The following is a 15,466-nucleotide window of genomic DNA, read 5'->3' as shown; positions in this document are numbered from 1 at the left end:
CAAGTAATATTGTACCAAGATGTGCAGGGGAAACAAGCCAGTGACATAGCAAGCACCATCAAGACCAAAACAGCAAATCGTAATAAATCTTGCAAACTGCAAAATTAACTAAAACCATAATAGGCTGAAAAAACCCAAGACGCACCAGACAAGTCCTGAAGACAGAGGCAAAAAAGTTCAAACGTAAGGAAGACTAAAGAAGTCTTCATCAAAAGACCACCAGAAGACTGAGGATCACAAAGAAACTGACGCGGGTGTGAAATCAACAAAATCTCATAGAACCGTGACACAGCTTTACACAAATATGAGTATCCTAATGATACCTTGTAACTGTGGCTTTACATTTTAAATCAAACAGAAGGCAAAACAACATTGAGTGAGGTTCGGAAGAGATTCACCTCACTCCCAGCTGAATAAACAAACACCTGCTCTGTAGCCCTCTGAATAGAGTGTTTTGTTTTCTTACCCAGCTTTGGGCTTCACATCTACCTCCCCTCAGGAACACTCGTGGTCCCTCAGCAGCACACGGGGTTTACACTCATATTCCCTCAGTGACCCTCACATCCCCTTAGCATCACCTGGAGAGCAACCTCTCCCTCATTGCTCACTGTGGTCCTTACAGATTACCTCAGGATTTCTTTCCAAGTATTCTGTCAGTCCCTTACAGATTACCTTACATTGTACCCCCCAAAATGGTCATTCTGGCCATTAAAAATGACCTCAGGTGTTATCACAAAATTTTCTCTGCCCAACCTCTCCAAATTACCTCAGACCTTTCCCCCAAACTAATCTTCTCCCCTAGAGATAGGTTTTTCTTCCAAAAAATGTTCACCACATGATTGCCACAGATTACTGCAGCTTTTGTTCCCACACTCCTCAATTTTACCCCAAAATGTTCATTCCGTGCTCTCCAGGTGATGCCAGGGAATTCCAGCATTCCTCCCCCATGAAGTTCTTTTTCTCCCCTCTGACTTACCTCATCTCTTCCTCCCGCAAACCGAAACACCGTGCAGACGCATGAGGGCCGTCCATTCCTCCTCTGCCTCACTCCAGGGACTGCCCGAGGGCGCCTCCCGGCCCGCGGGTGGCTCCCTGCCTGACGCCTCGCTGAGAGCGGCAGCCACAGCGGCTTCGAGTTCCCGCCCTCAGCGCTGAGGGGACCTGAGGGGCGGGGTCGCCCCCTAGCGGCCGCAGGGGCTTCGAGTTCCCGCCCTCAGCGCTGAGGGGACCTGAGGGGCGCGGGCACTGCCCCGGACGGGAACAGCGCCCTGCGGTGCCCCTCAGCAACACAGCCCTCATCCACCTGCCCACTGAGATCTTCACACCCCCTCAGTGACCCTCACGCCTCCTCATCATCACTAGGGTCACCCACCTCCCAGTATTCATTCTGGTCCTTATAGATTACCTCAGATTTTTCATTCCAAAATGATATATTCCATTGAGATTACCTCAGATTTTCCCTTCATAATGTCTTCCTCTACATCTATATACTACTTCTGATTTAAGCCCCAAAATGCCATCTAATGGTTATCTTGGGTTTTATCTCTAATATGTCCAATATTTTATCTCCAGTATCTCCAATATGTCCAATATTTCCCCCCCTACTGATTAGCCTCAGATTTTCTCTCACAAATGTTCCTTTTTTGTCCCATAAAAATTATCTCAGATTTTGCCTTTAAAAATATTCATTCACTCCCCTGCTGATTACCTGAGGTTTTACCTTTAAAATTTTCTTTCTGCCCTTTAAAAATTACCTCAGGTTTTTGTCACAAAATTTTCTCTACCCATCCTTCTCAAGTTACCTCAGGCTTTTCCCGCCTTTTCCCAAAACCAAGTATTCCCTCTAGAGATCCTCTCAGATTTTCCCACCAGAAATGTATACTATATCTGTTGCAGTGATTCCCACTGTCCAGTGAATATAAAACTCCTCAATTTTACCCCCAAAATGTTGATTCTGTGCCCTACAGATGATTCCAGGGAATCCCATTCCTCCCCTCTGAAGTTCTTGCTGTCCCCTCTGAGTTACCTAAGCATTTCCCCTCACAAACTGAAGCACCATGCAGTCCAGTGACAGTGCAGGCCATTCCACTTTTTACCACAATTTCCCTGTTCTTGGTTTTCCAATTGTCCACAACCATTCCTCCCCAGTGTGATGTTTCTTATAGTTCTTTCATTCCCACCCGCCAGGTTAACAATCCCTTTTTTACAAATCTATTTCAGCTGTGCATCACAGTTTTACTTCTCTTCCTACCATGTGTCTTCTTCATTATCCTGTCATATTTTCTCCCCTTAGCATCAAGTAACCTTCTTCCAGTGTGCTCTGTCATTCCCTATAAGCATCCCCAATGACATCGAAAGCCTTACTTTCCTCTTCATGAAAATAAAGCACTTCTGGATACTTTCTGGACAAACTCAGTTTGGGAACAGGCTGGTAGCAGGGGCACTTTGATCCTCAGTCTAGGTGACAGCCTGTAGCCCTCACAGGTGACCCCAGAGCCATAACCACAGTGTTCTGTCATTCCCATGACCAGAGATCTCAATCAACATCTTGAGGACATTTAATGACTGAATTCATTACAAATCCATTACAAATGTGCAATTATTAGTTTTTTATTTAAGGCTGTAAATATAAACACTTATGTAGAGTTTTGGTACATGAAGAGAAAGAGTGTCCATCTGAATCAAAGGCTACCATCTTCTTCTCCTGATAACTTTTAGCCCTCACTCCAGACTTTAGGAAAGTTAGAGACAGGTTTACCACAGTGCTTTGAAGGCTTTTTTGTATCTTGAGAGCACTGTTTAACAGCCTCATCTCTAGGATGGCTCTCAGCCAGAGAAACTGCTAGAGGACTAAGGGGAGACAAAGGCAAACTCTCATACAGCTTCAGAGCTGCTGGGAGAAGAGAATCTCATCCATTGATTTGCTCCCAAAATAGCACCCGCTGGCAGGTGCCTGCCGGGCCAATACCAGTGGTATTTCCATCACTTATTGAGATGAAGTCTGGTGCCAGGAGTCCTGGAGTGGTTTCTTTGACAACCATATGACATGCACAACGGAGATGCACATGACTTTTCAGGCGGTGTTTTAACTCCTCTGAAACAATGAGCTGCACCATCAGAACTCAGATAAATAAAACCTAGGTGTACAGCCAAATGGTGAATGGCATTTATGTCCAAGGGCAAATTTGAGCTGAGCCTGAACACAGCCGTCTGCAGTGTCCCGAAGAGGACAGAGCTCCTCCCGGAGACGCGCGGTCACCCGCTGCCCCGCCCCGGCCTCTCCTTCCCGAGCCCTACCCGCGGCCGGGCAGCGGCCTGCGCCCATCGGGCCCCGGGCAGCCCGCCCAGGTGCGGAAGGCGGCCGAGCCCCGGCTGCTGAGGCGGAGGCGGCACCGCAACGAGGACCCAGCTGCCCGCCGGCAGTGGTCCTGCGGCACGTGGCGCCCAGGGCCAGCGCCGACCCCCGCACGGGCGCTGCCCCTCGGAAGCTCGTCGGAAACGGGGACTCCGGCGCCCATCCCGCAGCTCGGTCCTGGGGCTGCGCGGGGGCGGCCGCCGTTGTACCGGCGCTCGCCGGCTCAGCCAACCCCGCACTGCACAGCGCCGCGTCCAGGTGCGCCCGCCCCCGGCGCCCGGATTGACCGCGCTGAGAGCCAATCGCCCGTGAGGAATCTCGCCAGCTGCCCAATCACCGCTCCGGAAATGGGATGTGGGCGGTTCCCCGGGGGACAGCGGGCTCGGTGGCGCCGTGGCCGAGGAAGGGCGAGCGCGGGGGTGGCGGCGCGGGCGAGCGCGGCCGGGCTCCGGCCGGCACTGCCGCAGGGATGGCGGCGGCCGCCGCGAGGGGCTCAACCCCCATGGGGAGCGCTGCGAGCCGCCCCGTGACCCGCTGAGCGTCCTCCGCCTGCGCGCTGCCGTTACCCCTCCCCGCGGGCCTGCCCGGCTCTGCAGTCGCCATAGAGACCGCGCCGCACGCCATGGGGCGGAGGCTGGGCCGGGGGGCGCCGCTGTAGCCCCCGCCCCGGGCCGCGCACACCATCTCCTGTGGGGCCGGGGGCGCCGCCGGGACTCGCCGCCCCGCCTCGAGGAGCCGCCGCCTCGGCCCCGTTCCAGGTGAGGATTCGCGGTGCTGCGCCGCGGCCGCCGCCGTTACCCCGCGCCCCGTCCCCGCGGGCGCTCTGGCCGCCTCGGCGGGGGCGCGGCCCGCGGGCTCCGGCGGCCGCCGGCCCGGCCCCAGCGGCTGCTGCGTGGGAGCCGCGCCGCGGTTTCTGTCCCCGCGGGAGAGGGAGTTTGCCGGGCGCGGGAGCTCCGGGGACCACGGCCCGCCCCGGGAAGGGCTTATTCCAGCGGGGCAGGACGGGGCGATCCCCTCCGTGGAGTTAAGGTCGGCCGGTCTGGCGGGTTGCAGCAGCAGTCACCGCTGCCCCGGCCTCTACGGAGAACTCAGATTTATAGGCACGAGATTTTTTTTTTTTTTTTTTTTTTCCCTCCCACTTGCTGCAAGAAGGCAAATGGTACAGAAATTTACGTGTTCTGACGGCGAAAGATCTCTGTTTTAAAATAGCTGCGTCTGTATTTCCAGCTCTGGGTTGTGGCGTGCGTGTGACGGCTGCTGTGTGGGCACGGCTGGATGGGAAGCGGGCTGTCTGTCGCCTGGCGCTCTGAGTGCTGGAGCCATTAGCGGCACTTGCATCGATCCGTGCATACAGATACTCCTGGCTAGGCCGCGGGTGCGCGCACCACGGCGCTCCGAGGAACACAAACTGCGTGTGGAACGGCGTTAAAAAGACGTTATTGCACGTACTTTTAGCTTTACAAAGAGGAAGTGGGAAAGCACCTGGTTCCCAAGTCTACAGATGATCTCTGGAGCTGCAGCGGCATCCTTAGGCTTCTGTTGTCACTCTAGAGCAAAAGCAATGAGAGGACAAAGCTTGCTACGAGGTTTGTAACCTCTGCTGTGAGCCAGAGCAGTTGGAAACAAATGCTAGTGTAAGTGGGGGTGGGAAATAATGAGTGCAAATAATGATAATATTGATGTATTGTCGTGGGGGGCGGAGAGAGATGGACACAAAGGAATGACCCTGGAGCATACCACAGCATTTTGAGAACCTTCTACTGTATTTATAATTAAGCTGGAAATGGCTATAGAAAATTAGTTGTAAAATAGCCTGTAGTGGCTTTCTTAGTTAGACTTTATGTGCAGAACCAGTGTAATTTCAGCATAAATGTTCTGAATTAATGAACTATATTGCAGGAATGTTGAGAGCCTTAAAATAAATCATATTCTATTTATTTAAGTATCTTGTTAGCCTTAAAGTGTGTGGTTAGTTTTTGTGTTATGGTTCTGGAAAAAATGAGTAGATTTTTAAAATGCATTCTGTGTAGTTAATGCCATGCCTCTGTTGAACACATGCTAGCTATGCTTGTAGATATGTTAGTTCATTTTAAGAACAGAAGGGTTGAGAAAACAAAAGGTTAGGATGTATTTTACTATTCTTGTTTGATTTTGGTAATGTTTTTTGAAGTCTTTATTGTATGAATTCATGATAAAAAGATACCCAGCATTTTTATTTTGTGTTAATATTGTCCTGAATACTTTTTTGATGATAATTCATTTGCTTTACAGAGTGAATTATGTTTAACAAACTTTCGTAACTTATTAAGCCGGAGGTATACTTGTTAACATTTGTTTGGCCTGTCAATGAAATTATATATAGGAAAATTTGACTGCAATAGTATGAGTAGTCATTTGTCAAAAGTTATTTTGAAAACAGTGCATCAAGATGCAGTTTAAAAAATGTGGAGATGGAACCAATTATCCCTAAAAAATACTTTGTTCTTCTTTAATATATTCCTGATGTACCATTATTTACTTGAAACTCAGCATCTTTTTAAACTTCCTGTTTGGGAAGGATGAAGTTAGAATGAGAAGAACAAATTGAGCGACTGGAATATCGTGACGTCGCTTATGTTTAGTGTGGTCACTGTACTGCTGCTGCATACTGCAGGCTCTGATACTTCTAACATCACAAATTCCAGAGAGGCTTTTCTCAATCTGGCTGTTTATATCAAGAAGATTTTTGAGTATGACAGATGAGAGATATGAGTGGGGTTTTCCTTGTTCGAAACTGGCTTCTAAATGATCAGTTTCTACCAATGCTAGATATTTGTGTACAGAAGGTTAAGCATTTGTTTAGTGTGTGAAGTTGCAGTGTATGGTATGTTAATATACTACTGTGTTTTCTGTTTTAGTAAGGGCTTGTTTATCTAGTGGGAGTGAATTGGTACTTTACAAAGGAGATTGACAGTTTCTGTGTGTTCCTGTGTGCCTTGTCTGTTTGTTTTACTCTGGGGAAGCACTACACAAAGCCTTTGTGTTAGGCTGGAGGGGAGGAGAAACAGCTGCCTTTTCAGTAGGAGACCCCAGGATTAGTTGGGGTCTCCCAGGGATGTGTTGTGGTACACGGACCAGCCACTGTACTTCCTCCCTCATTCTGCGAAAACACTCTCACCTCAAGGGAGAGCATCCTTTGACTGATCTCTCATTGCAGCGAGTTGTGCCATGGATCTAGCAGATCAGTCTGAAGGGCCGATTGTTAAAGCATTGGTGGGCAAGAATGAAAACATGCAAAATTGCCAAAATACAAGGTTTATCTTAAGGAATTTAAGAGCTATGGGTCATGTGTGTTTAAAATTTTTTTGCTATGAACTTGACTTCTTGTTCAGGATTAGGGTGAAAGAAACTTTCTCAAATCTTTTACTTGGCTTTTTTTTCTGTTTAAGAGTATAGTATCTAGGGTAGTTAAGTGGTAATTAAACATGTTAATTTTTAGAAGTGGAGATAAAAGATATTTCAGTGTGATAAGAGAGTACAGCTAAATGGAACAGTTTCATTTTTCTGCTTTCCATGCACAAATAGAGTGCTCTAATGCTTGTACTGTTTTCTCTGTCATGCAGTGGCAGAATGAAAGAGGGAAGTTGGCTTCCCTCTTTGTGTTAGAAGTATTGGGTACTATCTCATGTGGATTTTAGTAACTATATTTTGTATGTTCTTTCATAATAACTTCTTTGAAAATATCATCCAGTCTTTACTTATCCTTTAAAACTTTAATTATTTATTTACATTTTAGAGTCAGAATATTCCCCTCTCCTTTCTTCAGGGCTAGGTGTTTAGTAGTGTTCTTTTGAGGGAATCTAGTAATGTGGATTTTTTTAAAGCTGCTTGTGAAATTTAGCTGCCATTCTTAGCCATATAAATTTATAGTCTATCATTCTCTGTAGGACCTTATAGGTCACTAATCTTGAAACCTAAGTAGTGGAAAATTCAAGCAATAAAATCTGGCCTTCTGACACTTCACCTCTTGATCTGGTTGAGAATTCTTTTTCCCATTTTTGAGATGTTGTACAAGTCATAACTTCTGAACAGTTATTTTTCAAAATTATTTTTCAATTAATGGAGATGAATCCTGGAAAACTTGAGAAGGTTTCTGGGGAGAAGGGAAAGATTTAACTTTAGAGGAGTGAGGAAAGGAGGGCAGATTGAGAAACTGAAGAAGTTTTGGGTGTTTTTAATGAAACTATTTTGTTAAAAAGTTTAAAATACTTTTATTGTTATGTTCAGGCATGTTTTTCTGTGGTTCTTGTCCTGTGTGTTTGAGGACTTTTCATCACAGAATTGCATCATTTAAGTGTTATTTTATGCTGTTGCTTATTGTCTGAAGAGATTAATCATTGATTAAGAATTGCAATGATGAGGAACTCTATCCACTAAGTCTTTCTTTTGGAGAACTGTGTGTATGTAGCTTAGCCTTGCATTTAAGTGCAAGTAGTAGTTGGAAGAGATGAAGGCCTCTTTCATGGGTGAAGTTTGCCAGATCACTGATGGTACTGATGAGAAGAGTAATTTTCTTTCCTGTACAAAGCTGTCTGATGCATAAAGGAAGAGTAAAATATGCTGAACTTGCTTTGAGAGCTTGTAGAGGATGTCAAGTTTCTTTAATATGTAGCCGTATTTTTCTATCTGGGTGTTGCAAAGGGACTTGTTACTTGTTGCAGGGGCAGGTTACTAATGTGGAGTTCGCATGCAGAAAAATGTAAAAAAACAGATTTTGTGTCATCCCGGTCTGTTTATACAGAAATAATTTTATTATGTTTTTGATACACTTCTCTCACAACTGAGGTTATACAAAATTTGTTCCACTAGATTCATCCACAGTTAAAAGAGATCTTGCCTTTCAGAGCTTTTGTCTTTTTAGTAGTTGGGAATTGTCTTCAGTCAACAGCTGCCTATTGCTTCTGAGAGGGGGTTAGTTCTGCTCTCTGTCACTTCCCAGATAATTCTTAGAGAGTATTTGTTGCTTCTGTCATGCTCTGTCTCAGAGTACTAACGTTTTGTGAGGGTTTTAACAGCACTTATTTGATACAATGTTGTTCAACATACTAACAATTAGATTGCTCGGTTACGTGGTGTATCAGCAGGATGTGACAGTCTCGTAGCTGTCAAATTTACTTGTTGCCATAGTAATGCTTCAAATGCCACTCGAGGCAAGCAGTGTGACTTTGAGCATATGAAGTATGACTCTAGCTTTGCAGTGTTGAAGAATTTAAAAAAAAAGGGAGGTAGTGATCTGCAAATAGAATACACTTTTCAGCATCAAACTGGTGACTTTTTAGAATGTGTTTGTATTCTTGAGTTATATGCTGCCTTGAAATAATTATTTTCTTGTCTTTCATTTATCAGCATCTTGAGCTTAATAGATCTAGAATGGGCATTATAAACAGATAGAAAATGTATCAGACGAAGAATGACTCTGTATTCCTTGAGTTTGATTGAGTTAAATGCCCTGTTCATATGTGATGCTTTGATTTTCCATCTGCAGTAGTCTATAAATAAAATCAAAGTATAATTCCCTGAGTCAAGTCAGCCTAGAACAAACTGTCATGTTGCACTCTGAGAGTTAAAGAAGAGGAATTGACATTGGATCACTGTTCTTTTTCTGTGTGATGTTTTGTGCTTTTTCATTAAGAGCTAGAGATTATTCGAATAATTGTGATGGTTTTGGGTGAAATTAAGAATTAAGTTCTACAGTTTTGAGCAAGACAGTATATCCTGTCAGAAAGCCTGTTGAATAATTCATCTGGTTAGAGAAAAATCTTGAAAGAATCACAGGATAGATTAGTATGAAGAAAGGATTGACTGGTCTTGTGGAGCAACGTGCTAGCTAAACCAGTCAGGTGTTGTCTTGACCAGCCAAGAACTAAGAAATTGATGCTGAAGCTGAGGAGCAAACCCCAGTAAAGGGTTACCTCTCTTACAGTGAAGGAGATGGGTGCAGGAAAGAAGCTCTGTTATTGACTGTCTGGTGATACTTGTTATTTATTTATGGATGTACATAGATATAAGAATATTTTTCACACATTAGCTCCTGCAGATGAAAATGTGCATTATTGTTAAACCAGTCTAACAGTTGGCTACTGCTTTTAAATGGAAAATTATGTTCTCTGCCTGAGCCTTTTCTAGTGCCCTTTCATCTCTGAGCTACACTGAGTCCACTCACTAACTTGGCAGAGAATGATTGTAAAAATGGAGCTGTTTGTATTGTTTTTTGGCTGATATCTGTTTGCTAGGTCCTGCTGTTATGTGCAGCTTCACCCTGAATGCATAGCTGAGATAGTCATAACTAGATCCTTTTGTTTACTGTAGCCTGCATGCTCAGCTGGCAGATTTTCCTGCCTATTGTCACTTCAGGGAGGACACAAGAGAAAGAGGAACATTTTACGTGAAAGGCTGCTTTGAGGTGATGGTGCACTTTCTTCTCTATTAATTTGAAGGAAATATGGGCAGCATGCTGATTTCAGGCTGGACATTTCTTCCTGTTGTTCTGATATATTTCATTAATTTTGAGCCCAGGATACCTCAGTCATGTGGCAGTGCTTCTGTATGTATCTTTCCTTGATCAGTCCATTTCCCTCTGTTAATCAGGGAGCAGCTGTACTTCATCTGGCTTGTTGGAACTGGCGGTTAATACTTCAATTCTATTGTGAGGTCCTGCTCACTGAAATATTTCTTTTTCCTGGAGTAAAGGTTTGGGACAGAATTGATTTATGGTCTGACTGTGACTGACGTACGAGTAGCCATGCAGTAGATGTTGATCATATTTGGTGTTGGCATATTATGAAGTGCTTTTATGTTTCTTACTCTGAAACACATAAAAGCTCAATCTTGGTCTTAATAAATAAGAATGTAGTTATTATTACTCTTAACTGTATTATTTCTATTCTAGCTTCTGGTATTACAAAAAAAACCCCACTGACTTTACACACATTTCACCCATATCGTTGAATGTGTCCTCTTCCTCAGGAGAAATCTCATAACCCTGCTTGCCATATGATTGTGTGTCTACATTATGCTCTTATAGAGTTGAAATTAGTTGTTGTTTAAATAATAATTTTAAAATGCAGAAGTATCTCACCACAGTTTAAAGCTGAATATGCTTCAAGCAAATGTAATGACTGTTGGTGTTTAAAAAACCACCATAGAACTGTATTTCCTTTATGTAAATTCAAGAACTTAGAGAATACTGTTATCAGTGTAGGGTTATTACACTTTGCCATAATGATGTCATGTGTAACTGTTTCCATATCTACACAGTTAAATCTCCTCTCAATCTGAAGTAAAATTTCCAGTGTTAGACAAATTATTTGTATAGATCAAGTGTTCAAACATTTAAAATATACAAATATGGTGGGTTATAGGTCAACAATACAATCAGGGTTATTTTTGTAACCTGGCTTTAATTTGGAGGGATTTGGAATTTAATGTCTTTATTTACATACAGCCCATATTTCCTAAAACATGTAACACTGTTATTCAATACTTTTTATTATTTAAGTAAGGGATAAACTGAAAGCCTGTAAAGGTTTCTGAGAAACTTTGCTGTTTTGTTTTTAGGAATAATTGTACATTTGTTTGGAAGATACTAAAAATCTGATCTTGCACTCTTCTGATGTGTAGGAAGTTCTTATTTTTGAGAGCCTCTTGACCCCCATGTTTGTAATACATAAACTTACTGATTTTCATGCCTCATGGTTCTGCCATGTTTTATTTTTTCAACTGATCCCTGGAATGTTTTTTCTGAACTTAAGACAGTCCCAGAAAACGAAATACACCTAGGATAATTGTATTTTCATAATGAAATATGCTTGTATAATTAACTTCCAAAGACAAAAGCCTCATCACTTTATTTAATCTGACTGTGTGAAGACCAAAGGAATTGTTGTGATTATTGAGGCTAACCTTATGCATAAAACCAGCTTCCCTAGGGCTTCTCTGAATTATGTGTGCTAGCAGTAGTTGAATAAGAGTATATAGTGTAGAAAGTCATTGTGCTGTCTTTTAAGAATTGTCAGTAATGAGGAATCCATTGAATGAGTTAATGAGATATTCTATTAGTAGAGTGTTTTTATTAATGAAAGCTAAAGATCTTGGAGATATTTGTATGCATTTAAGGAATCTAAAGATTTGACCTTTAACTTGTATGATTTCTGTGTCAGAATTAAGATCTTTTGCAATTTCCTTGACTAAAGCAATTTCTATTAGATAATCTGAAGGAACTGAGCTTCATAATTCTGGACACTAGAATGTGATATAATATTGTAGCAGCAATCCTACAATGAGGATAGAGAGGTATTATGATGTCTCTTAGTATTTATTTGCCTATTCATCCATAATTGCCATAACTTCAATAATCCAGCAAATACATATATCAGCAATAATGGATTACTTCTTGTGTTAGGTAATGTTTCCATTTATTCTTTGGTCCTTGATAGATAAAGTCTTGTTTTATCTAAGCTGGCACGTGTGTAGTTTGATTGCCGTCTGTGCAACCTCTTGATGCCATTTGTCCTTTATCACTTCCTGATCACAGTATCAACTACGAACTTCATAATTTTTTCCTGAGTAAAAAATGTTTCAGTATTATGTAGGAAATTGATTCCTATGGGAGTAATTACAAAGATATTTGTTCAGTTCACTTATATTTTGGGACCTATTATTTTATGTATGATCTATTGATTTTCTGGCAGAAAGACACTACAGTGTGATATGAACTTAGATGTCTTACAGAAGTAGAAGTTCCATAATAACTATTATCCTTACAGACCAAACTTGTAATGCCATAGTAAAAAGTTAGTTTGATAGGACGGAGAACATAATTAAATACCCATAGCTATAGTGTCTTCCTTTAGTTCTTTATTAGTCAAGTCCCCTTATTTGTCTGGAATTGATGTTGAGCTGGTAGCCTATAGTTACCAAAGTAGTTTAATTTATCCTTTCCAAACTTTAACATCAGTTATCTTCTGGAGTGTTCTATGTTTCAGGAACCTTTAAATCAGAGATCTCCTTGAAAATTCCTATTAAGATACAAGTTATTCAAATGCGTCGTTCTGAGCGTTCTGTGTGACCTGGTAGCATCTCACTAATATCTGTGGTCCACTGGAAGGCAGCGGCGGGCCTCGGGGCGCCGTGCCGGCCTGGCCCCGCTCGCTGCCCGTCCGGAGCCGCCGGAGCTGGCCAGGGTGCTGAGCCGCCCGCAAGACCTGATGGCTTCGATACTGACAGGGGGCTGCCACTGACAGGAGCGTCTCGTCTTCCATCACTGCATCCTGGGACTTGTACAGATAGCCTATATGCCTTTGCTGCTTATATTAGAAAAAAACCTCTACTGTGGAAGTTTTCCCTGAGCCACAGCTGCTGGCTTTTTAACATCTCCAGTCATGATAAATTCATCATGGGGACCAGATTCTTTGCTGTCCAAATTTTACGAAATGCACCTATACCACCCACAAGCAAGGCACTTTTATAAGTGCAGTAGCATTCACTGTGCATTATGGTGAATTTTCAGACAGTGTATAAAAGGCAAAAAACATTATTCTGCATGTAGCTTAACAACTTTCACCAAGTGCCTCAAGAGAATCCTATAGAGCAGCCTCCAAAGATGAATCTGGAAAGTAACACTAAACATCTATAAACAACTTCAGTATTATTGCAGATATTAGTTTAAGTTTTTTCTCCATGACCCACAAAATTCTGCTTTTTTGTCTGCACCACTTTTTTTTTTTTTAATATTGTAAAGATGATCAGTGATAGCATTGGTTTAAATTATTGTTATTATACATACCCCTCTCCCATTATTTTAGTAATTCACTTTTAAAAATATCATACCCATTTGGTAAGTGTTAGGGCATATTCATTTGAATCTATATGTAGCTATATTGCCAAATTTGCTGCCATTTTTTGTAAGTAGTTGTGGTTGAAGACATGAATCCTCATTGATACAGTTACAAAGTTCTGTATTTCTGTAAAAAAATATAGTAGTGTACATGGAATAAATATGTAAATAATGTAAGCATGTAAGTGTATATCATAAAAACACACATGCATGTAATGTATATATATCGATATGTATCAAAAAGTGTGTTGTGTCATATTCTTTATAAAAAAGTATGTTAGCATAGCAGTATTATTAATAATCTATGTTTCTGATTCCCTGAACTAATTTTTGCTTTGATGCAGTTATACCTGAGAATCTTGAACAGAGAAGAAGCTCTTTGATGGCCGCCTCAGCAATTATGAGGAAGTAGAAACAAGAAATGTGAGAGAAGCATGAAGGTGTTAGAACATGTAGCACCATCCTCTTTCTCTCCCCTTTTCCCATTTAATTCCTTTTCCTCAGGCCCTTTCTGGTGAGAGGTTTGGATGCCCTTCTGCTATGCTGCTTGGCTCTCAGGCAAGAGCTGGGATTTCTTGTCATGGCTGCTGTTCTGTGTAGTGTGAAGGCAAAGGCTAGAGCAGAGTGTTGGACCTGAAATGTAAGGGAACCTGAAGGAGGCAGCTGTTGATGTATTAAAGGCAAACCCAGAGGATTTGTTTATTTATTTAGGCTTCATGTGTGTGAATTGTATGTTATAGTCTAAACATGGTGATGGGAAGTAATTTCAATGATTTTTTTTTAAATCTGTGGCATGTTTTGATAAATATGCTTAATTTCTTATGCATCACCATATGCATGGCAATTTAAGTTCACACACACACAAAGAAAGAAATATCTAGCTAGTTGATTGAACTATTTTAATATTTTGAGAATATGACTATTGCTCTATCCATGAATGCTTTTTCTCTTAGAAGTAAATGTAAGCCTCTCTCATGCTTTTTTTTTAATTTTCTGCTTTAAAATTATTACTGAACAATTGTTAGTGGTTATTGAAATCTTATTTACTAGCTGCCAGACTGAAGCAAAGCTATTGGATGGAAGTAAATTAAAATCACTTTTTGCAATTCAATACTGCAGCCATCAACACTTAAATAAAACTTCTGAAAATGCCCCTGAAACTTGAATCTCTTCTCTTGTTCCCATCACCAGCTACCAGCTCAACAAAATGTCCAGGAACAGATTGTCCTTTTATCAGCCTTGACAACTGATAGTGACCAACAAATGGATTAAAAAGCATACTTTTGCCCTGTTTTTTGCTGCATGCTGTAGGGTCTTGTATGGTTTTAAATATTTCATGATGTGGTAAAAGCCTGATCTCCTTGGGGAAGGAAGTTCTATGTCACTTAAAAGTGTAATCACTTCTCTAGCAAACAATGTAGAAATCTTTGTAGACTTCTTTCTTGTATGCAAGTAGTGCCATGTCATAAATAGGTGTATACGTGCTGAATGAAATGAGGGAAAAAAATGCCTTAATCCAAAACAAAGCAAGCTTCCATGGTATTGGATGTAGTCAGGATTTGCCTATAATGTGTTTTCTATGGGAAAGGTAGAAAATATCAGAATTTAGTTAAAATTCAGAGATTCCTTAGGAATTTATGTTGAGGAATATCCAACCAAAACCATTTAGAAAAGTGAAAAGAATATTAAGAGATGTGAATATTGTATCAGGTGGCAACAAAATTTTGGAAATTCTTTCATCAGTTTTACATAGTAACTTATTTGTGGAAAGAGAGTCGTAAGTCTTTACAGTTCTTTTACAGCAATTGTTTATGGCTACTCATAAGAGATTTAATTTTTTTTTGGTAAATTAAAGTATTGAGAGTTCCTTGAAGTAACAAAGTAGATACAAAAATCACATTTGTTGTGGTTTTTTATATGTTTGTTTCTCTTGAAGCTCAGGCATTTAGCAGTCTAAATTTTTTGTCCTGTCACCTATATAAAAATTACTGTCATATGTTTTGCAACCGCCAGAAGTAACAAACAGTTTTTACATTAAAGTTTTCTTTCTATACAAACTGTAACATTGCTGTATCTGACTGTCAGTGATTTAAAATGTATTCTGTGAATTTTCATTGTCAAAAATCTGACCCTGGATGTCTGCACCAACTTTATTAAGACAGAGATAGTCTTGAGGTTAGGAAATGTGTATTAATATATTAGTTCTCTGCATTCAAACTATCAAATCATTTGAGTAT

At 41.5% G+C, this 15,466-nt stretch overlaps 1 protein-coding gene across 4 annotated transcripts in view; it reads left to right on the top strand.

Annotated features, from left to right (window-relative positions):
- The first annotated feature begins 3,759 nt into the window (after positions 1–3,759).
- The window catches only part of TTBK2 (tau tubulin kinase 2), an 81,160-nt gene continuing 69,453 nt past the window's right edge, over positions 3,760–15,466 (top strand). For 2 of the 4 annotated variants that reach the window (XM_030948795.1, XM_030948792.1), the window contains exons 1-2: positions 3,760–4,113; positions 4,583–4,989. The gene's annotated coding sequence lies outside the window, so the exon portion shown is untranslated. The remainder of the gene's footprint in view (positions 4,114–4,582; positions 4,990–15,466) is intronic. The other 2 variants (XM_030948793.1, XM_030948794.1) reach the window with 2 other exon arrangements.

Source organism: Camarhynchus parvulus, chromosome 5 (genome assembly GCF_901933205.1).
Source record: "Camarhynchus parvulus chromosome 5, STF_HiC, whole genome shotgun sequence".
In the NCBI taxonomy this organism is placed as follows: Eukaryota; Metazoa; Chordata; class Aves; order Passeriformes; family Thraupidae; genus Camarhynchus; species Camarhynchus parvulus.
The sequence above is the reverse complement of the archived record's forward strand: the minus strand, read 5'-3'. Positions and strand labels throughout refer to the sequence as shown.